Here is a 25,377-nt window from a genome sequence, read left to right on the forward strand (position 1 = left end):
AAGTACTTTTAAATCAACATGATTTATAGCAATGTAGTTATAATTCTTTTGAACCTGAACTCAGTGTTTCTAAGAGAAAATGTATTTTAGGCTTCTAATTTTGAGTGCCAGGAATAGCTGCTACCATCTTGGTAATGGGGAATCAAGAATGCTTTTTCCTACCTGGTGATAAAATTAGGATTTACCCAGTGACTTATAAGGCCTGAGTTGGAAAGGGCAAAAAGTTGGAGGTAGCAGAAAGGGAAAAGTTGTTCCTAGGCAGCACAATGTCTTATCTAGTTTTTGATTCTGAGTCATCAATAGGAATGTGTGAAATTTGGAAAGGGGGTGAAGAAAAAGAAAATGGAAATGTTTCAATGATTAGAAAAATCATGCTTATTATAGTTATAAAAATAACCAACATTTATATAGTTCTTTAAGTGTTTTCTGGACAACAAATCTGTAGTAGCCATTACAAATATAAGTTTTAAATATAGATGAGGAAGTTCTAACCATTATTACTAACAATAATGGGCTCACATCATATAATACTTTAAGGTTTGCAAGATATTTTCTACACAAAAATTTTGACTTGTTTGCCTAAGGTTACACAATTAAAATTATCAGATAGATTTTTGAACTCAGGTTTCTGGATTCCAAATTCTAAGTTACAAAAGATAGATTATTAATGGAGGTTTGTTAGCCATAATTTTTTTAGGACTTGAAGCAATTAAAAAAACTTTTTGTTGATTTCTTTTTAATCTTACTTTCACTTTTAAATGGATTTTTTTCCATTTTTTACCTAGAGATCCATCCCTTGTAATAGAATAGTTCTACAAAGAAAATAGTTCTGCAAAATTAAACAGCACATCAACTGATTCTGACAGTTTATGTGAAGTTTCACATCTATATTCTCCTACCACCCCTCTGAAGGAATGAAGGCACATTTTTCTCATTTCTTCTTGTGTGTAGCACTGTTCATTGTAATTAGAAGGCAGCCAGTTTCATTTTTTATGTAGTTATTTATATGGCATTATTGTAGTCACTGTATATATTGTTTTCCTGCTTCTGCTTATTTTTCTTTGTATCTTTTCATTTTTTCCCATGCTTTTCTTAATATTTAATATTCATTGTTCCTAATACCACAGTAATGTTTTTATTATATTCAACCACCACAATTTTTAAAAGCTATTTGTTTCTAGTTCTTTGCCATCATGAATATTTTGTTAAGTATGAGAACTTGTTTTCTGTCTTTGCACTCTTTGGGGTAAAAGAAAAAAAATCTTCCATTTTGCTTTTAAAGCCCTTTATCATTTGAGCTTTTCCTAAATTTCCAGTCTTCTTTTTGCCTTTCTACTCTGTAATCCAAAGACATTGGTTTCCTTTTTTCTGTTCACACATGACTGTGTCCCTATTCCTGAGTAAATTAATACGTTACCTGTAGTTTTCTCTTTCCTCACCCCTGCCTCCCAGTTTCCCTTGTTTCCTTAAAGTCTCAACTCAAGTCCTCCTTTCTGGAAGAATTGTTTCTCAGTCCTTTTTTTATTTAGTACCTTCTCTCTCAGACTACCTACAATTTATCCTGTAAGGATCTTGTTTTTATATAAGGCTGGTAACTTAGCACAGTCCCCCTCACTGAAATCCAATTCATGTGCTTGTTATGATGTCACCTCCCTGATGTCATGATCTTCTTGGAGAATGAAGGACAAACACAATTATCATTGTTTGCGTATTGCTTTTCTTATTTGACTGTGAGCTCTTTGAGAACAAAGATTTTTAGCTTCACTAGCAGTATTTACCTATCTTTGCACATCTTCTCTGATATTGACTATTCCCATCATTTTTTGTCTTTTAAAATTAGCTGATTATAAAATGAAACCTTACATTGTTCTGATTTCTATTCTAATTATTAATGATGAGATCATTCTTTCATGGAGTTATGAATACTTTGTAATTCTTTTGAGAACTATTTGGTTATAAAGACTTTGACCAATTATCTATTGGAAAATGGCATATGTGTGTTTATTTATTGATTATCTTTATATTGTGGATATCAAACCCTTATCATGAAACTTGATGCTAAAGGTTTTTCCCATTCAATCATTGCCCTTCTTGTTTTAGTTGCATTCATTTTTGTCTATGCAGAAGCTTTCCATTTTTATGTAATTAAATTTATCTATTCTAACTTTTGTGATTGCCTCTATCTCTTGTTTAATTAAGAATATATCATCTGTCATTGCTATTAAGTATACATTATGTTTTTTAATGTCATCTTTAATATGAAGAGCACATATCCATTTTGAATATATTGTGGAATATGGTATAAACATTGGTCTAGAGGCAGCTAGGTGGTGCAGTGGATAGAGCACTGATACTGGAGTCAAGAGCACCTGAGTTCAAATCTGGCCTCAGACACTTAATAATTACCCAGTTGCATGGCCTTGGGCAAGCCACTTAACCCCATTGCCTTGCAAAAAAAAAAAAATCTAAAAAACCAAAAAAAAAAAAACCACCCCATTGGTCTAAATCTAATTTCTGCCAAACTGTTTTATAGTTTTCCTGGCAGTTTTTAAAAAATCAAATAGGGAGTTATCCCCTAATTAACTTAAAGTTAATTCTACTTTATCAAACATGCAGTTTTCTGTCTGGGGCCTATAAGTTTTCAGTTCTTCCAAAATGGTATTCTCTGGGGAGACAGCTGTTACTTGCTTCCTCTTTGCTCTGTTCTCTACAAGTTCTTGACTGATTTGGGCCTGTTAGTGTGTCCTTGAGTGTCTATAGTCTATTGGGGCTCTCTTTATTTACCAGACTTGCTACCTCTATTCTAAAGCCTCTTCCTGATAGTCTTTGGACTTGCATATGTTTACCAAAATAAATGTGTTCTCTTATCTTCATATGAGTCTCTGTCATTGATGCTAAGTTGGTTTGTGATGACTGAATCAGTCTCCTTCTTAGTTTTGTTTTACTTCATATTTATTCTGCTGTTAGCTTATGTGCAGGCTTAAAGGTTAGAGCTTAGTCTTCCCTTTGCTCTTAGGCTCAGAGCCACACAACTATTTTTCTGAAACTAGTTTCTTGCACCTGCTCTCTTGACACCATGACTCCTCCTCATCTTCACTCTGAACTGTGACCTGGAACTGGGTAATAGGTGCCAGAACTGACAAATACCACTTCTGCTTGTTCCCAGTGCTCCAGTGCTAGTACAGAGTTGCTCCTTGCTATTGTTGATGTGACTGCTTGCAGCCCATTGACTTCTGACATAGTTCTGCACTCTTGATCAGCCCCTGCCATGGTATCTGCAGACCTCTTTGTCCTTTTAAGCTGCCTTAAACTGGAAAAGTGAATCATTGTGACTTTTTCTTGGCTTTCTCTATCAGAATTTGGTTCAGTGCAGATTATAAATCATTGTGGAGGAGCTAAGGCAAAAATGTTACCTCTCTGTCTTTCTTCTTGACTCTATTTCCCCTGTCTGGAGTTGGTCTCCAGATTCTTCGTAACCAACCGAAGTTTCCTTAGAGAAGTACACAGCATCATGTCCAGCACATCTCTATCCTCATAAGCAATCACATACAAAATACAGAGAGGGTTGTTTTACATCTCAGAACTTAAGCTGCCAAAGAATTTCTCTATTATCTTCCTAAGTAGCATGTGAGAATATTGTCAAACATGAACTGTGAGTTTTTTCATTGGGTTTATTTCATGAAGATCATGTCTTGCAGTACTTACAGTCTTGTCGCTTCCATTGACTTTCCATTAACTAACCCTATTGAGGGATTCTCCCTGAGTGATATTCTGCCATGCATCCGTGTCCCTGTCTCCCAAGAAAGTATCTGGAGATCATTATTTCAATACTTCCTTCACCTCAGTCAAGGTGGGTAATTGGAAAAGTGCTGTCAGGTTTCTTGCTAAAACAGTCACAAGAAGTACCCATCATAATTTTAGGGTCTGAGCATTATTTTCTTTCACTCCTAACTTTCCTGTTGAAATAACAAAAAGAGATCCACATCTTTAGAGGAACATGCTGAGGGATGGACCCATTGACTTCCTTGAGTAATCGCTGTATGAGGCTCTTAAATGGCAGGAAGGGCAGAAGTAAATTTTGTAGAATTTCTTATAGCTTAGACTCTTTGCTTTTAATATCAGTAGTATCAGTTGTCATTCCTTCTATTGCCTTCCCTATATATAGTTCCCCAAAGTTGTTCTCTTTGCAATTATCAGTAATTTCCTAGAAATGTTATTGCTATCCTTTTTCCCCATAAGAAAATTCATACTCTTTTTTAGTGAACCTATTTTAGTACTATAGAGAATAAGAGAGGGGAACAGAAGAAAGGGGTATCCACAGGTTTCTTGTCATGGTGGCATTATAATGTAAATACAAAACCAGACTTGCTACTTCTATTGTAAAGCCTCTACCAAAATAAATGTGTCCTCTTATCTTCAGATGAGTCTCCATCATTGAGGCTGAGTTGTTTCATGATAAATTCATATTCTAACATTTGCATCTCACTTTCTTTACTTATTGTAGAATTTCATTGAATAATAAAAATTTTTAAAATTCCACTATTTCACCATATTCGTTCATCAAATTTCACAATTTCCCAGGTTTTCTAGGTTACCCAGAGCTAGTTATTGTGATACCCAAGATAATGGGAGTTAAGTACTCTCTAATGTTGAAATATGCCAAGGGAGGAAAAAATAATTAATAATTCTTGCTACATATGGCAAAGACAAGTGACCAAATAATTCAGTAATTAATTTTTTTTATTCATCTAACAGGTGCTCTGTCCTTTAGAGTCCCTATGGACTGTTATGGTACTTACAATTTAGGTGGCATGGAAAAATAATACAGAGAAAGTCAAAGTGAATACTTTAAAACAGTATATAATCAAGTAGTACTATCTGATTTGGTTTAAGTGTTGTAGGAATTAGGATAGAAAAGAAAGTACTTTTTAAAAAAACTAGAATAGGAAAAGTTTCATGGAGAAACAAAGAGTATTTGAGTTATGCCCAGGAGGATATGTTTTATTTATAAAAGTAGAGGAGAGATCAACTGGGATTCTAGGTAAGGACAAAACATGAATGTAAGTATAGAGTGGTAATAAATAATGTGATCTCATATTAGAGAAAGTTAACTGAACTTGGTATGTGGTCAAGAAAGCTGGAAAAAGAGCTTAGATAGAAGGTAGATTTCTGATAGAGGAAAAAGGGCATGACATTGAAAGGGAAAATTCTAATAAAGCTATTTTGTTATGGGAAGATGGCATCATATAGGGCAAAGACATCCCTAGTTCCTTCAATTGATCTTCATATGGCATGAGTTTGAGGTTCTTCATCACTCTTCTCTGGACATTTTATGATGCAGACTACCATAGAAATATAACTGCTTTATTTCTGGACATTCTACCTCTCAATCCTGCCTGAGATTGCCTTCATTTTTTGGCTGTTTTATATTTATTGTATTATATTATATTCATTATATTATGTTATATTATATTTATTATATTATATTGTAATTATTATTGACTCAAATTGAGCTAGCAGTCCACTAAAACTCTCAAATATCTTTTAGATGAACCATTGTCTGGTCACCCTTCCCTCTTCTTGTATTTATATAGTTTAGTCTTTGGTCACATGAGTAAGATTTCATATTTATCCTTAAACTTCACATCATTTAAACAAATGTAACATTCTAATTTTTCAGATATTTTGCTGTTTATCATCTTTTATTTTAGGTGTTACACCTAAGTTGACACATTGAGTCAAATGCACATTTGATAACTTGTGTAGACTTTTGATTTAGTCATCTGATTGGTAGGTGTATTCCATAAAGAGATTAAAGGGGGAAAAGGTTACAGAATGCATCAGAATATTCACAGAAGCACTGAAATCAAAGGAGATGATCCATCTGTTGGGGACTGATTAAAGAAACTGTGGTACATGTATATAATATAATAATTTGAGTTATAAGAAATGATGAATGTTTAGAATGAAGAGAGATATGGGTGTATTTATCTGAACTAATGTGTAATAAAGAAAATGTATATATGAAAATAATATATATATATATACACACACACACATATATGACTAAATATTATAAATAAAAAGACCAAAAAAGAAATTGAAAGTGGTATAATGGTAATAACCAATTTTTTATTCTAGAAAAAATATTTTAAAACTACACCACCCTCTTGTCTTTGCAGTGATGAGGGACTAGGAACATGGATTACTGAATGAACTATCTGATATTGCTGATGTATTGATTTTGCCAAGCTGCCTCCCTCCCTTCCTTCCTTCCTTCCATTCATTACAAGGTGTGGTATGCTGAGTAACATATAGGTAATAGACAAATTGAGAAATAAAAATGATTTAAAAAATATCAATAAAAATGACTAAAAATTTTAAAAACTATAATTAAAAATATTTGTAAATGGAAGTATGTAACATACATAAGGATGGAAAGACAGAGTTGCTAAGTACCTGGAATGAAGGAAGAGGTACTTAAGTAAAATTAGCCTCTTGCCCTCAGAAATGCTGATGTGAATATACATCTATGTGCCATTGAAAGTGAGATCAGCAAATGATGATCCAACCTTGACTGCAGATAAGGAAACTTAATCTCTTTTGGTAGACATATTAGGACTAGGGAGTTTGGAATGGTGAATATTCCATGAGAGGCAGTTATTTTCTTGTCTGGTTTTAACTGTCTATTACGAGGGAGGGTTCAGTGGAGGTTGGAATATAAAGAAATAAAAGATATCAATAAATTATTAAACAATAATGTTCAGAGAAAAAAGACTTTAGTAATATGGGTTGGTGACCTTGCCAAGTGATCTCAAGGGCAATTATCTGTTGATCAGACATAAAATTAGAAAGGTCTGCTGTCTTCCTGGGAAAGATTCCGGGACATGAGAGCTTCCCAAGATTTGTCAGATTCGATGACCAATACTCATTCTTTGTGATTCATGTGGTGACAAATGATAACACCAGAAGGAACCTAGAAAATAGTACCAAGGATTATAAAGTTTTGAACAAAACCCTGAAAACCTCAGTGGTATAGGGCTCTGGCTTTTGCTATTGCCAATTTAATGTAGAGCAGACTAAAGAGACTAATATGGATGTTCAGGGAACTAAGATTTTTAAAAGTGATATATGGAAGATGATTGCAAAGGCAAATAACAAAAGTTGAATACAAAAGAGACTATAAGAATATTATTAGGTGCAATAAAGGCAAAAATGAGCTAGAGCTAGTGATAAATGTTAAGGAAAACAAACAAGAAAAGGTCATTTTAAAAAGGCTGTATTAAAAAGAGTATCAAAAATAAGATAGGAACACTGCTCGGGGCAAATGAGATGATGATGAATAATGATGAAAAATATGAGCTACTTAACTTTTATTTTGCTTCTTTTTTTCCTCTCTATCAAGGGAAATGTCTTCTAGGAAGGATGGGGCAAAATGACAAATGGAAGTGATACAAAAGATTATAAGATCATGAGAAAACAATGAATTCAAGTCACAAGGTCTACATGAACTATGTATTACATTGTAGTGTAATGAAAGTATCTGGAAGCTATAACAATACCAACCAGTTTGTAGTCTTTGAAAAATCTTACAAAGTGAGAGAGATACAACAGGACAGGTTTAAAGCAAAATGTCTTGATACATACATATATATATGGTAAGAGGGCAAAATGTCTATATATATATATATGTACACACACACACACACACACACACACACACACACACACACACACACATATATTTAATGGTAAGAGGGCCCAGTCCAAAAATTGTTGGCATGAGAACATTACTTCAACTCCCTATAAAATTCTAGAATACACCTTTAAAGAGATAGCGCACTGTCTGAGGAGGGGAAAACTAGCCTATGTTGGAAATGAAGATGGTGTTGATCAATATTGACATCAGGTTTGTGAGTGGCCACTCCAATTTTAGTCTGAGGAAGACAGGAATATCAAGTTAAAAAAAACAGGCTAGATGGGCAGATATATTGAGAAAAATTCAGCTAAACCAAACCCACTTCCTCTTTGGACAAGTTACTATAGACTAATAGATCTAGGAAAGCTGTAGTATGAGTTGAATTATATTTCAGTAAAGCATTTAAAAAGTTGGGAATGATAGTTAATGCATTGGATTTTATTCAGGATCTCAAAAGATCTCAACAGGCTAAAATAATGGACTGATTCTAATCAAATTTAGTAGAGATATACTCCTATATTTATATTCATCATTAGAAATAAGAAGGCAAGATGGATAAGACAACAGTTTAGGTGGAAAGGGATCTGGAGCTTTGGATGGAATGCTAACATAAGTCACCATAAGTCAGCAATATGACAGAGAAGAAAAATTAATGTAATCTTGGGCGGCAGTGAGACCTAATATCCAGACTAAGAGGAGATTTTGTTTTTGTTCCAGTTGTCTCACTGTATAAACAATATTGAGTCTCATTTTTTAAAAAAAGAAAATACATTGATAGGGGCAGCTAGGTGGCACAGTAGATAGAGCACTGGCCCTGGAGTCAGGAGTACCTGAGTTCAAATCTGGCTTCAGACACTTAATAATTACCTATCTATGTGACCTTGGGCAAGTCACTTAACCCCATTGCCTTGCAAAAACCTAAAAAAGAAAAAAGAAAATACATTGATAGCTTCTAGCATGGTTAGAGAAGATTAAAATAGCATGGTGCTGGTGGTAATAGATATCTTGCCATTTAAGGATCTTTTTGAAGAACTGTGTATGGACAAAAGAAGTAGGGGGGATGATATTTATTTTCAATTTTTTGATTTACTGTAATATGGGAAAGGGAATAGATTTATTCTAGTGGTATACAGGTAGCACAATTCTGGGTCTGGACTAAGGGAGTCATGAGTTCAAATCCAAGCATGGATAATTCTTAGCTCTGTGACCTAGGGTAAGTCACTTGACTTCAGTTTATCTCTTTTCCTCAGTTATCAAATGAGAATAATAACAGCATTTATTTGCAGGTTTGTTATGAGGATCGAATGAGATGATATTTGTAAAGCACTTTGTACAGAAGCTGCTCTATAGTAGATGCTGTATAAATACTAATTTCTTCTTCTTCTTCTCCCACGAAGACAGAGCCAAGAGAAATAGGATGTTGAAAACAAGTATATTTCCACTTAATGTAAGGAAAAGCTGCTCCACAATGAGAGTTGTCCCAAAGTGAAATGGACCTCCCCAAATCTGTGACTTTTCCCCTCACTTGACCTCCTCTGGACCTGATGACCACTTTTCAGGGTTTCATTAAAAGGGGATTCCTACTGAACCAGATACTTCTGTGATTTCTTCTGACTCTTGAGAGTCTGTGAAATGAGATAATATATGTAAAGCACTTTGCAAACCAGAAAGGACTGTGGGAATGTAAGCAATTATTATGACATTTTAATGGTAAATGACTTAGGAATTCATTTGGCTCTTCTACTCCAAGTTCTGTATTTCTATCTTTATCTGTTCCCTGCACCTGGGCCAATTAACACAGAGCTCAAAGCCAAGGATGCATGTTCAAACAATGTAGCTAAACTTTCCATAGAGAATATTTCCATAAACACATGATACCCCAAATCTTGACCATTCATTCACATTTAGTCAATCAATGAACATTATTAGCCATCTTGCAAAAAGCTTCACAAGAGGGTCAGAGAAGCTAATCTGGGCTGTATAGTGCTTGAGCCTTTTTCTCCCAGAGACATGACCAAAAGGCCATATCTTACTATATTGGATCAGTGGTGTCACCTTCATGCACAAAGGAATTGTGGATAATTAGCTATTTCCATTTTTAAAAACCACCCTCACTCCATGATTATGTGCATGATGAAGATCTGTGGAACCCTACCAGTTTTCACACAAATAACCTCATGGAGCACTTAGCTCATACAAGTCTTTTTCTTTTCAATATCACTTACAAATGTAAGCTTTTTATAAAATCAAATGCTTTCTTGCCAATGATATGATTTTCCTGAAAAGGCTTTGAAGTATCCTGCCGTTATCACTTCTGTACACAAACATTAGTAGAAGCCCTGCCAGGCAGGAGAACAAAAATAATTGTCCAATCTTCATTTTAATTTAACCTTTTGCAAATTCTTGGTTTTAAAAAAGTTCCCCTTGACTTCATAGCATCACATTGAGATAATTTATGTGGAAGTCTATTCTTGTCTAGGCAGTGCATCTCCATGAATCTTTCTCTAGTGAAAGCCTGTTCAGGACCTTTCACCCTTTTAATTTAGGCATCTTGCTTGGCTCTCTTCCTTTAACATTTACACGAGTTTCCTTTTCACCTTAACATTCTTGTATAATGGTTTCTGCACAATTAAGGCATTATGAAGGTGAACGTTAATATGTCTCTGGAAATTTACTGTGGCTATAGATCTTGATGTCTCAAAAGGCTGCTCCAGAAGTTTGATCTGAACACAGGTGCACCATTTTAAATGGTGAGTTTGAGAAATGAATTGTATTATCTCTTACATCTACCATGAAAGGAGGAAGAAGCTTATGTTTGGGAAGGTGTGCAAATGTAAACATGTGCCCGGTGCAGAGGGTTTAAATTGCGTTGAATATTTACTGGTAATTGATTTTTGCTTTCCATTGATTCCTGATATTCTGAAATTTCTCACTTCATATGGTATAAAGATGTATGAATAATAATTTAATTTAACCTAATTGCATATACCATTTCTCAATTTATATTCACTTTGCAGAAAATAACTGCTAAAGATCCCAAAGCCCACCTACTCTTTTTGCCAATTAAAACCTTTTAGGAGACATAAAAAAAAAATCACTTTTTAAAAATAATCAATAATAACTAGAAAAGATGCTAAAATCTACACTACAGAACATTAAGGTTGGAAAGGAACTTTAAAATAATCTAGTCTGGGGCGGCTAGGTGGTGCAGTGCATAAAACACCGGCCCTGGAGTCAGGAGTACCTGGGTTCAAATCTGATCTCAAACACTCAATAATTACCTAGTTGTGTGGCCTTGGGCAAGCCACTTCACCCCATTTGCCTTGCAAAAACCTAAAAAAAAATAATCTAGTCCAATTCCACTTGTTTATATATGAGGAAACTGAGGCTCAGAATGGTGAAGAAGCTTTAATGAGAGAGCATGTCTAGTCAATAGCACTCTGGACTTGGAATCAAGAAGACTTAGTTCATATTCTAACTTAGACATTAGCTGCATGATCATGGCATATCACTTAATGGTTCTGAGTCTTAGTTTGTTCATTTGTAAAAGAATGGAGTTGGACATGTTGACCTTTAACTTCTCTTCCTAGTCAAAATCTATCTCCCTATGATATATGACTTGACTGATAATTTTGTAAAATGAAGTTTAATTGGTTGGAAAAGCTGAGATAGAAGAGTAGAGGTGGGAGTTACCCATTCTCTTTTAAATTTCCTTCCAAACAACTTTGAAATAATGTTTCAAAATGAATTTTGAAGTGGCAGAATCTATGAAAGGATGGGGTGAAACAATTTTCCAACCTAAGAAAACTTAGATTTATAGGAAAGATATGCAGCACTGGAGTGAGAGTAGAGCACTGTCCAGTGTAGGTCATGGCCATCAAGCCAGTAGTAGGCCTTGGGGAATACTGTCTGGGCAGCAGTAGCTTCTGGGGCTCTTGGCCCATAGATATTAAAGGAATCAGACAACTGTTTAGAAGGAGATTATAGGACATCTTTTGCTGGATATGGGAGCAGACTCTATTACATTACCCATATTTGGTTCCAGGTTGCAGGGCAAGTAAGAGCACTAGCAGGATCAGGATTGCAATTGCAAGAATGAAAAAGAGTGTCTGAAATCATTTACAGACCACAGCACAGGCCAGAAGAGCAATGACCACAGTGCTCCTTAAGTAATAGCACCTTGGAAAATTTAAAATTACAGACTCTTAGACTTAGCACTGAAAACAGCCAATCTGAAACATGGGACAGTGCACCCTAAATCCCAGGAGCAGAGGCTTACTTAAACATAAGATTAAAAGTCAAGAAATAGTCTGGAAAAAAATAACAAAAGACAAAACAATAGCAGCACAAAGAATCTGACCACAGAGAGTTACTATTGTGTCAGGGGAGAGCAAAACACAAGCTCAGAAAAAGAAAACAATGTCAAAAGAGTTACATGCAAAATATCAAAGAAATATTTTAATTAGTCTCAGTCCTCCTCCACCCCCCAAAAAAAAGATTTCCAAAAAGGATTAAAAATCAAATATCAGACAGAGATAGAAGAAAAATTAGGAAAAGAAATGAAAGTGGTTCAAGAAAAACCATGGAAAAAAGAGTCAACAGTTTGCTAAAAGAGGCACTAAAAATACTTAAGAAAACATTACACCTTTAAAAACAGAATAGGTCAAATGGTAAAAGAGGCACAGAAATGCACTGAAGAGGAAAAAATCCTTAAAAATAGAAAAAATTGTATAAAATCTTACTAAATAAAATAATTCCTTAAAAATTAGTTGATCAAGTGGAAGTTAATAACTCTGTGAGACTTCAAAAAATAATACAACAAAATAAAATTAGAAGAAAATTTGAAATGACCCATTGAAAAAATCTAACTGATTTGGAAACTAGATCAAGGAGAGATAATTTAAGAATTATTGACTACTTGATAGCCATGATTTAAAAAAAGGGCCTATAAATAATATTTCAAGAAATCATCAAGAAAAACTATCTGGACATCCTAGAACCAGGGGATAAAAGAAAAATCAAAACAATTCACTGATCACTTCCTGAAAGAGATCCCAAAACGAAAGTTTATAATAGTTAAATTCTAAAGTTCTCAAGTCAAGGAGAAAATATGCAAGTAGCCAAAAAAAGAAAATAAAATACAATATTGAAAAGTCATAATAAGGGTAACACAAGATTTCACAGCTTTTTTTTTTTAGATTTTTTTCAAGGCAATAGGGTTAAGTGGCTTGCCCAAGGCCACACAGCTAGATAATTATTAAGTATCTGAGGTCAGATTTGAACTCAGGTACTCCTGACTCCAGGGCTGGTGCTCTATCCACTATGCCACCTAGCCGCCCCATTTCATAGCTTTTTAAATTCAATGTATACCAATCACTAATGTCCCAAATGGAAAGGTATACAAATATCTTCTCATATCTCTTCTTTAAAGCTAAGTTTGATTATGATAATTTTACAACTATACTTTTGATAACTTTGTGGTTGTCTTTCTATATGATTGTAGTCATTGTATATATTGTTTTCTTGGTTCTGCTTTACTTCACTCTGTATTAGATCATTTATAATTTTCTGTGCTTCGCTATATTCAACATATTTATTAGATCTTACTGATCAGTATTCCATTCTGGTGCCATAATTTTTTTAGTCATTCCCTAATCAATGGACATCTCTTCTACACTCTCATTTTCTAATACTTTGCTATCATAATGTAATATAAAATATCTTGATATATATCAGTGACTTCCTTGTGGAATAAACCTTGTAGCAGAATCTATGAATCAAAAAGAAAATCTATGAATCAAAGGAAAATGACCAGGAAAATGAAATACATTTCAATCACTTTATTTGTGTACTTCTCCCCTCCTCCCCACCTGAAATTCTCTCCCTTCCTCATCTTTCCCTTCTCACTCCTCTCAGGTTAAAATCCCACTTTCTTCAAAAAGTGCCTTCCCTATTTCAGTTGTCTCCAATAGATTTATTCTAAACATCTTGTATATATATTTAGTTTCATGTTGTTGGCTCCATTAAACTGTTAGCTTCTTGATAGTGGGGAATTGCCTTTGGTCTTTCTTTAAACACAGCAGTTACTTAATAAATGCTACCTGGCTTGCTTTAGCTCTGGCAAAGAATACAGCTACCCCTGGAATAATTAAGACAATATTAAGTATAAAATATTAGGATACAACATTAAGTATAGAAATTATTAGCATTGGCTAATAGGTCCCTGAAGGCAGGAGTGGTTGGTAAAAACTTAAAGAAATAGATAAAACCCCAAAAGAATTTCAAAGGATAAGTTCATGGAAACCATGAAGAAGTTATTCATCCCTAAGCCTATATCACCCTAAGCTATATATCTCCCTTTAAGGATGACAATGAAGAGTCATGCCTTATTTCCTTTGGGGAGATAGATACATAAACTATTTTTTTTTATAAAGTAAGGAATACTTTTGTAATGCAAAGAACCACTAACTAGTCCACCTTTCAGTGAATCCATAGGTATTAGGGATTTATATGGTCCCTTAAAATTAGGAATCCTTTTATTATGGAATATTATTAGATCCTTTGTTCATAGATGATAGCCTGAGAGTCAGAAAGAACTTTAGAGACTATTCAGCTCAACTCCCTAATTTTATATATAAGGAATTGAGGACCAGGAAAATGAAAATGACTTACCTAAAGTCACAGAAGTAGAATCTGAATTCCATTTCTCTTGACCATAGAGATAGTACTCTTTCTACTTGCCTCTTTCATTGAACAGTCATAAAGAAGCAAAACCAATTTCTAAATGGTTCAAATGCACGTATATAGTAATTTATTCATGGAAAATCATGAGCACGAATATTATGTATATTTTCAAAACATTTCCATTTGGATGAAATAACTCTACATTTTAAACAGTCTGAAGTATTTCTCCACCTGGTTGCATAGCTCACTAAAGAGCAATATCAGAACTCTAAGAGGTAGGGGAGGGGGTTGACCATGTGATTTGACTTTAGGACAAATGATTAAAATCTGAGAAAGTTTTCCTTTGACAAATAAAACACCTCATTGGGGATACTGGGAAGATTCTCCCCTGAAAGGTTAACTAGAGACAATAATTACTTTCTCTGGAGATCACTAAACTGACACACGGCTGTCTTGATTTCAGCGCAGTTTTATGATGTGCATTTCTTGCCACTTATAAATGAAACAAATGAGGTTAGATGGCAAAGATTATGAAAGAAATTAGCCATAATGAGGCTGGTAACAAAAAAAACATTAGTATAGAAAATTGAGTTGACCTTCCTTTCATAATTATTCACCTTAATTGTTTTTTGTATTGTAATTTGAATGAAATTAAATAATACCAATATTCCTCCTGCCATTGACTTCAAAGATCATGTAAAGATTAATAATTTTCAAATCTAAAGATTTGATTGCCATATTAGGGTCATCTACTGTTGATGCTCCTGGAAGTTACCTATCTTGAACCTGAACAAGGCCTTGTATGTCCTTCCATTGTGCCCAGTGGCACAGTAAGAAGTGCCTAAGTGACAGGTTGCTTATGACCTTAAAATTGATAGAGGAAATATTGTTAAAGCAAAAAACCAACTAAACCAGTTGTCACTAGATATGGGTTCTAGTCTTTGTCAGCAACAAGGTGTATGGCCTTGGTTAAATCACTTGTCTGTTTCGAGCACAATTTCCTCATCTGTAAAATGACGGAATTTAGGATTAAATGGTGGCTAAAGATACTTCTAGGCTTAAAATGTTATGATTTCCTGGCTTAGCTGTACTCTTTCAGTTTTTTATACTTTGTCCTCTTCTAAGTACTCTCTGATCCTTACCATTCTTCAACTGACATTCCATTTTGAAAATCAAGACCTTTTCACTACCTGTCTCTAGATGTCTTCATTTCCTGTTCTTGGATTCCCTGGCTCCTGGCTTGCTTCAAGTTTCAGCTAAAAACACGCCTTCTACAAGAATCCTTTCCTGATCCACCTTAGTGCTTTCATATTCTCTTTCACATTATTTCCAATTTGTCCCATACACACACACACACACACACACACACACACAATTTTTTTTGTACATAGTTCTTAGAGGTTACTTCCCCCTTTCAATTGAGAGCAGGAATTTTTGCCCTCTTCTGCATCCATAGAACTTAAGGCATTTCCTGGAACATGGTAGACATTTAAGAAATGCTTATTGACTTGACTTTACCATCTTCATAATGAATTGAAGTCTACTTTTTTTGAACTGTCACAGTAATTATTATATGTTTTATTTGGCAATTGGCCTTGTGACATCTCTACAGTTTTTATCTTAGAAGAGTATTAGTATTATTTCATTGTTATTTAGCATTTCTTCTATTTACATCTTCTCTCCCTAATTAAATTATTAACTCCTTGAAGAGAAGGGTCATTTTTCCTATATAGACTAACACCTCAAACAATCAACACTCATATGTTAAATCTTTACTATGACCCCAGACACAGTAATAAGTGCTGGGGATTTGAAGATGTAAATCAGAGGAAGGGAATGTTTGGCTAGCAGATTGTATAAAATTCACAAAATCATTTGGTCTGACTTTTAGGGATGAATTAAATGTCCGACCAAATATAGCAGGTGAATGATATAAATATCTAAATGACTCTTATCAGAAAAATAAAAGTTCCTCACTCCTGATGTAAGTGAACTAATCCTTTCAATTTTCATTCAAATCAAGGAGATAACATGTATAAATGTGAGTTGATACAGAACATGTACAAAATGAAAATGAAATAGTTTTAGAAGGAAGATGGGAGATATAGATGTTAGGAAATGCTTCATGTAGAAGATCAAACTTGAGTTAAATACTGAAGAAAATGGGGGATTGCAAGAGGTAGATATGAGGAAGTAGAGCATTCCAAGTGTGGGGGACAGCCAATACAAAGACATAGAGATGTAAGAGCATCATTTGTGGGATACAGAGTAGGACAGTATAGTTGAAATACAGAGTACTAAGAGAGTAGTGCTGGGAAAAGGAGGGACTTAGTTAAGAGATTTATATGTCAGAATAATTTATTTTTGATTCCAGATAATAGGAAACTTCTTTTGATTATTGGGGGAGGAAAGTATCATAAATCTTACTAATTTCAGAAAATTACTTTGGAAATTTTGTGGTGAGGGGGGAATATAAGTGGGGAGAGATGAGACAGGGGGAACAAGATGGGATGGGACCAGGCCTTGTTGCAATACTAAGACCAGTTTGCTGTACATGTGTAAGTCCCTCAAGCTTGGGAGTAAAGAGTGTTAAAATAATTTGATTAGGTAGAAGCCAAAAGGGGAAAAAAGCCTAGGAAAAATAAGATTATAAATTAGAGAAGTGTGGGAAAAGGAGTTAATTTATCAATAAATATTTATTAAAATTATATGCTAAGAAATTAATAATCAGAAAAATAAAATTGTAAAATATGAAATAGTCATTCTCCAAGTCACTTAGACCATATTTTGATAATTTCTTATGTGACTCCAGATAGATGCTAGCATACTATATTTGGGGATTAAATCTATTTCTGGAAAGGGGGATCTTTGCTCCTTTGACCTGTTGAACTTCCTTCCCTGAGCTAGCTGCCCCAATTGGACCCTGTGATCTGTGCAGGGGAACAGAGAGGCATGAGGAGGGCTTCTGTTGACAACAGTTCTGATCTTGCCTTCCCACATCCTTGGCCCTGTGTTTGATAAGTATCCACCAGCTTAGTAATATTGATGGCTATCATCTGCCAGCCCACTATGGTAGACTGTTTGACAGGGCAGGTGAGATGTGTTAAGGGTGGGGATTATGTGAATGAAAACAATAAGACAAATGAGAAATGTTGAGATTAAAAAGGTTAAGATTTGGTAAATGATTGAGAGAAGTTGGAATGTTTGGTAAATTTTAAAGTAAGATGGAAATGGTGAGGTATAGTGTTATTCTGTTTCATAAATGAAAGTTGTTATTACTATTTTGTTTCTTGGGCACCAAACTTTCATCAACAAGTAAAGTGCTTGACTTACCAGTGTTAACTGAGCTGGTTCTCATAAAGGAAGGACTGCTGGATGATATTGGAAGCCTTCCCAGCAGAGTAGAACCAACCAAAGCTCAAGCTCCATAACCATAGTCTTTGAGAGCCAAGAGTCTCTAGGATAGTGAGGCACTAAAGTAGAATAATCATTCTAATATTATATACTCCATTCCCTGAAGACTTAAAGACACATAGAAAGCACTCAATAATAACTTGTCTCAGTCTGGTTTATATATTGCTTCTAGAATTCAACCAGTATATGTAGTCTATTTCAGAGACCCAGAATACAAGAAGAAAATTTTTAAAAATTTAAGTTTATTTATTGTCTATTTATGTTTTTTATCTGATTTAGCTATCAAATTTCAAAAACATATCAGTAAAGGGATCAAAAAGTTCTGAAGTTTCTTTTGACATTGAACTTATTAAACAACTTTTTCAGGAAAAAACTGAGCTTCTTTAAATAGCTCATGGAAAGAAACATAAAGAAGTCAAATAGAAAGTAAAGATTTGTAATTTAAGGGAATTCACTTCTAGGATCAAATTCAATAAGAGAAACAGAGAAGGGGTTAACTCCTTTCTGCCAACCACAGCTATATGGGTTTCAATTTGATAAAGAACCTCATAGTAACTTTCAAATGGAGAAATGGGAATTAGTGGTACTCCCTGTCCAATTACTAATTTTACAGAAGCACAAACAGCTCAGGGAAGGGACACATTGTCTACTCCTCAGCAATCTGAACAGACAGATTTGATAGTTGAGAAGATGCTGTGAGTGAAACAGACCTTCATTTTCAATGTACCCTTGAGTTCCTTCAATTCTTCATCAATTGGTTTAATAATTGATTGTTAAAAAAACACATAAGAGCATAAGAATAACCTCAAGTTTGTCTGAAGAGCTCTAGAGAAATCATTTGTGTACAATTAGATGAACATTTTTTTTTTCATTTCTATACAGTGCTGTTCACAGGCTAAAGCTTCATTGATTTTCTTCCCTCACATTTAGCTGGGATAAATTCTTGTGGTAAATCTTCTATAAGGCATATTGCCAGCCTTCTCTTGTAATAAATCAGTCTATGTATTTGTAGATTTAAAAAACTAAATGTAGCCAAGATTGTAGGAGGTACAAAATTAGAAGTAGTAAACTAGAAAAAGAACCTTGCCTCATTATCATACTATTAAAATTAATTGGTAACAAATCACATTCTGATAAAGGTTCCCATAGTGAGTTTTAAGACTAGTTGGAAATTTTTTTTATTTCTAGAGTATACCAACTATGTATGCCAGCATGTATAGTTGTATCTAAATTGACAGATAAACAGATAGATAGATAGATGGCATCATTCCTTTGGAAATAGAATAGGAAGGAGGACTTAGATTCAAATTCTGGGCTTCTCATTTATTACCTTTAACATTTAGTAAGTCACTTATTTTCTCTGGGTCTCTGTTCTCCCATCTGGAAAATGAGGGGATTGGACCAATGATGCCTGAGGTCTCTTGTAATTCTAAATTTATGATTTGAATTTTTAATTGTAGATTTTATTAGAGGAAATAATAGTTCCCTTACGTGGTAATCTCATAATCTGCAACCTCAAATATTTGAAAACAGTCAAAAAGCATTAAAGAAGATTAAAAAAATCCTCTGAACCTTCAAAGTAAATGTCACAATATCTCTGCACTAAAGCTAATACATTGATTCATAGGAGAGCACTTCAGGCCTTACCCAGGGTCAAATTACTCCTATTTTTAAAATAGTACTTACACATTTAGTTACCTGTTTTTTTTAGTCTACATCAGAACAGAAATAGCATATCAAAAATCAAATTTTGGGGGGAATATATCTTGTTCCTTTCACTCTGCCTGGAGGAGTAAATGTAAAAATACTACAACATATGAAGATCTCAGGGTAAAAACATATTAGATCATGGTTATGGTATTTTTACTCAGATGAGATTAATATCGCTTAACCTTTCACCCAGCTCTAGGCTTCATCCCTATGGTGGCCATCTGATACTAAATTTTCTCAACTCATTCTTGATGGTCCCAAATTACTCATGCACTCATGAAGTCCTGGAAGGAACCTTAGAGAACACTAAATTCCTTTTAGAGAGGCAGCCTGGAGGTTCAGATAGTTGAATACTGAAGCTGAATATAGGAAGAATACTGCCTCAGGTACTTTCTGCTTACTATTTTGAGGTTCTTGTTGCCAGGGATCAGCATCTCATTCAACTTTTTTATGAAAGATAAAAGACTAATTTGAACTGCCCTGGGTCAACACTGGTGTATGTATTAGTGACCTTGGACAAATAATTTACCAGCTTTAATTTCAGTTTTCCCATCTTTAAAATGGGAATAATATTAGCACCTACCTCACAGATCAAATAACCTTGTCAGTCCTTAAAGTGCTATATTTGTTACCAATTGTGATTTTGAGGAAGCTGAGCACAGAAGTTTCATGTCAAGTTAGAATACTTGACTCTACATTGGCTTTCTAGGCTCAGAAATTGAGAGTTGAAAGGGTTCTTACAAATCAGAGTTCCATTCTCCCTATTTTGTAAATGGAGAGTTGGAACCTTAAGGTCAAACTCTTTTTGATGCCACCAAAACTTCACCATGGCCACTTTTTCCTGATAGCCTTTACTTAAAGTCTTTGTCTTCAATTTTCCCATACTCTTTTTGTTACTTGAAATGTAAGTCTTACTTCTGCTTCAATTGTGGGTGTGGGAAGTAAGGGAGCAATTGAAGAACTCATCAATCTTCCTTTTAGACTATGAACCCCTGTCTTAGATTGTGAGTTCCTTGAGACCAGGGATTGTTTTTTTACCTTTTTTTGTATCCCATCCCATCCACCCTGTGTTTAGCACAGTACATTATATAGTTTGTGCTTAATAAATGCTTGTTAACAATGAGACTAACCCTTAAAAAACTCAAAACAACTTGTTTTTCTTTTCCCAAAATTCTTTGTGTTGAAGTTAGGTGGGCTGGCTCAGTGAATCAAGTAGTTGTCTGGGAATTAGGAAGAATCAATTTCCTGAGATCAAATCTAGCCTCAGATACTAGCTGTGTGATCCTAGGCAAGTCACTTAACCTTATTTATCTTAGTCTCTTCATTTGTAAAATGAACTGGAAAAGGAAATGGCATACTACTCCAGGATCTTTGTCAAGAAAATCCCAAATAGAGTCATGAAAAGTTGGACACAACTGAAGCAATAAAAATGCTTTTTGTAGGCAGGAGAGGCAGTAAGGCAGAACGGAAAGCTAGCCTTGAAGCCAAGACCACCTGAGTTCAGGACTCCCCTTTGATATGTAATAACTGGGTGATTCAATCACTTAATTTCTTAGTGTGAGTGCTAGAGTCAATTCTCTCAGACTATGAATTTTTTAGGGAAGGTGCTGATCTGGATTGGAAGAGGGGATTTTTTGACTTGAGAGCTTTCATACAATGAATTCATAGGTCTAGTCCTTATCCCATTCCTAAAGACCTAGTGCAACACAGAGTTTGGGACCAAGAATATTTGGATGTATTTTCCTGGGTAGGCCTAGGCTTTGAAATTAAGATGATGTGTATTGTATTATAGATTTAAGATATATTAGAAGAATTGAAATATGAGAAAAATACCCATCAAGCAAGTGGAACATTTGGGAAATTTGGTTTTTACATAAGATCTGGTTTTGCAGAATTTAGCTTTATAACTGTACTGAGATATAGAAAAAGATTTTTTATTTAACTCAGACTTGGAGTTTAGCAGCACTCTGTCTAATATACACTAAGCACTTAAAAATTGCTCGCTGATGACTGAAACAGAGCCAGAACAGATCAAATATTACAAACCCTTTATTCAACAGATAGAAAAACTAAGATGAGAGAGAACATGCTCAGAAATAGGTTGATTTGCCCCAAATCTAACTCTGTTGCTCCCCTTGTTCTCTTTCCATAGTATTAAATTATTCAAATTATGGAAAGTTCTAAGATTTCTTACAGGCTCCAAATTGGTAATTGGGTTGTTTTACTAGAGAAAAGAAAGGATGTAGTGTTGTAGTTGAGTTGTCTTGGTCATGTCTGACTTTCTGTGACCCCATTTGGGGTTTTCTGGCAGATACTAGAGTGGCTTGCTACTTCCTTCTCCATCTCATTTTACATATAAGGAAACTGAGGCAAATAGAGTTAAGTGACTTGTCTGGCATCTCACAACTTGTAAGTGTCTGAAACTGGATTTAAATGCAGGTCTTCCAAACTCCATGGCCAATATTCTATCCACTTTGCCACCTAGCTACCCATGGTGAGAGTAGTATGAATTAGATGTGAACACTGTTATAAGAGTTAATCTATTCGTTTCAGTTTTGCCATTTATTTATTTAACAAACATTTATGTAACTTCTTTGTGTAATGAAATGAACCCAGGGGTATAATAATAATAATGATAATAATAATAATAACAATAATAACAATAATAATAATAATAATATTAATAATAATAAAAACAGAAGACTTCCCAAGGAACTTGGACTTCAGTAAGGGGGAAATATATATATGTGTGTGTGTATATATATATATATATATATATATATATATATATGCATATATATATACATATAAATGAAATAAAAATTAGAATATGGTAAGAAAATGAAATAATAGCATGAAGTACTGATAAAATAAGTTAATAATTGCAAAGCATTTTACATATATTATTTCACTTGATCTTTGTGACAATCCTAGGAAATAGGTGCAGTTGTCATTCTACTTTTTTATAAATTGCATATTAACATTTCTAATGTCTGGCAAAAATTACCATTTGTCTTTTTCAAAAATTTATTTTATTTTTAATTTTCTGAATTGAATATGTCCTATTCCTTAGTTCCCCTGGAAAATTGAAGGCAAAAAAGTCATACCTTTTGTATTCCAAACATGATGTCGAATGTTATAGACATTAGGGATGCTGCCCCTATTTAAGGGTTGTGTCAATTTTGAATGAAAAAGTCTGTTTGCAAGAGAAAGCTGGCTTCTTATCAATCTAGTCAAAGACCTCATTGCTATCTCTTTTTAAAAGACTTTTTCTTATTGGAATTGGGGTGTATATATGTATATTATTACACACACACTTTCTATTATCTTGAAGGTAATGAGGTGTCAATTGATAATTATATTAGGATTATAAAGCAAGATCAGATGTATCAGCTGACTGGTTCATTATTGTATATATTGTTCCATGGCACACTTCAACTAGTAAAATTTTAAGATTCAGCTGTTCACAGAATAGAAAATAGGAGGAGTATTGGAAGTAGTGCAAAAATACTTCCAATCCTTTAAATTTTATTTCAATTAAACTTCTAATTTTCAGTTCAAAAAATACATAATGAGTTTCTGGGGAGAAGGGTTAAAATGATTAGAAATTAAATCAATGCAAATACATATTCAATCAAAGAAACCTTTTTTAAAGCTGAAATATTGTTTGTATTTATGGAGGCACATGGATAGCTGTGTATATAAAACTTCACTATCATTAGGAAATGCCACACAAAATAACAAATACACCTTTTCAATCTGGTTATAAATATATGGAAGAGAGTTTATTTCACCAAAGCATTATCTGCTTCCAGCTGATAATATATCAATAAAAGCTCTCACTCCAAGATGTCATTAAAGCCACATTTGTTCATTCCTATTTATTATGAGGAAAAATAAAATGAAAAAAAGTAGATTTGAGTCATATTTTCTGTGAGTCCATCATTTTCTGGCACATAACACTTGTGAATTTTATTCAATTCATTTAAAATGATTTCTAACATGCAGCCAGAAAGTTAAGGGCTGCAAGAAATTCAAACGATCAGTAGGCATCCAAGATTTCTCAGGGGACAGCTTTAGAATCACAAGGAAGGTATGTTTTCCTTTAGGAAACGTACATTAGGAAAATTAGTTCTAATGACCCCACAATTTTCCTCACAAGCTCTGCTCATTCATGTTTAGGAAATCCACAGACTCCAATAACTTCCTGAAGAGGTTCCCCACCACCCCAATAGGGTCTGGTTAGAGATATATATATCAGGTCTATGTAGTTTGGATACCCTCAAGTCACATTCTCTGCTCCCATTTTTTTTCAACAATCTATTTGTGAAATTATTAAGAAGTATTTGGGAATGGATTGGAATTTTCATCCACAAATTTAAACAAAATCTTCCACATATTTGAAACCAGACAGAGGGGCAGGCAACCCGAGCAAGGGAAATAAGAACATAGAAACAAGAGTACCCCATTAGAAAAAAAGACTGTACTAGAGTAGAAACTATATGGGGGCAAAATTGAGCATTGGCTAATTTTGCATTTTCCTAACACCTAGAATATACAATATACAATGAATAACATTGAAATAGATGATAACATACAGAATAATGTACAGAGGAGTAATTTTTCAGGTATAGTTTCTATTATGATGACCTCTGAAGTCCATCCTATTTATCATTCCAGGAATTTATGAAGCAAATTGAATTGACCTGGGTTCAAGCCCTGTTCTGTCATTACCATGCTATGCTATTAATCCTGGTTAAGTTATTTCCCTTCTCTGGACTTCCATTTCTTTCATTATAAAATGCAGGGTTGGAACAGATGATCTTTAAAACCTCTTTCAGCCTCCAACATTCTATGGTACCACTAAAGTTATGATGATGGCCTTGGTCAAATCAGTGTTCTTTTGTGAGCCTTAGTTGCCCCACTTGTAAAATGTTGGGGGTTGGACCAGATAGATGTTTTCTTGTGGACCTTTTAGCTTTAAAATGATCTGATTCTCTGATTCTAAAATAGTAGAAGAGAGTTTTGTTCTGCCCTAAAAATCTCTCCTCTCAAAGAATTACAGATATTTCCCTAAGTACATTAACTAGAACAGAAGGTCTTTGAAAATAGGGACTGGATTTTTGTCTAATCAGCAAACAGTAAGTGCCTAATAAATGCTTGTTTGATTGGATTGAAATGCAAAAAGAACATTATTTGGTTTAGTGCTTTTGCTCTGGTTGGCCGGATGCCCTAAATTTGAGGAGGTAGTTGGCTTTTCTGGGAACTTGAGCCTCCAGGGGTAGACTGAACAATAATCCCAACTTCCTCAATGAAGAGAGGATAGGAAAGTTCACCAACTTCCCTAGCAAAGGGCTTAATGAGAGATAGGTTGATGGAAATTAAATAGGAACTTTTTTCCAACATGTTTCATTAACTTTGGTACACTAAAACCAACCTGTTTATTTAAGACCAGAAAACTTCAAGATAAAGATGGAAAACAGGTGCCAGTGTTACATCCCTTCCCCTAGATAGTCAGGATTTGGTCACATACTAGTTTTCCCTTATGGCTTCCTCAATAGCACCAAGCATATCATCTCAATAAAGAAGATTTACTCATCTTAACAAAGGCAACCAGCCTCAGTCAGGGCCCTACTTTGATTTACAATTGATTATGTTTTAACATGTGGACTCAACAAATGGAGATGGCTGACTAGCTAGAACAATGAACTTGTTAGTTAACAGAATTAACAGTGTGTTGTTTAACTGTAATGACAGCAATAAAACAGGAGATGTGAAGCTGATATAGTCACAACTGAATCGTAATGGATGAGATATTTACAGCAAAGCTGTTAAAACGTTGAATAAAATATGGGAGAGCAAAAGCAGAT

This window comes from Macrotis lagotis, chromosome 1 (genome assembly GCF_037893015.1).
Source record: "Macrotis lagotis isolate mMagLag1 chromosome 1, bilby.v1.9.chrom.fasta, whole genome shotgun sequence".
NCBI lineage: Eukaryota > Metazoa > Chordata > Mammalia > Peramelemorphia > Peramelidae > Macrotis > Macrotis lagotis.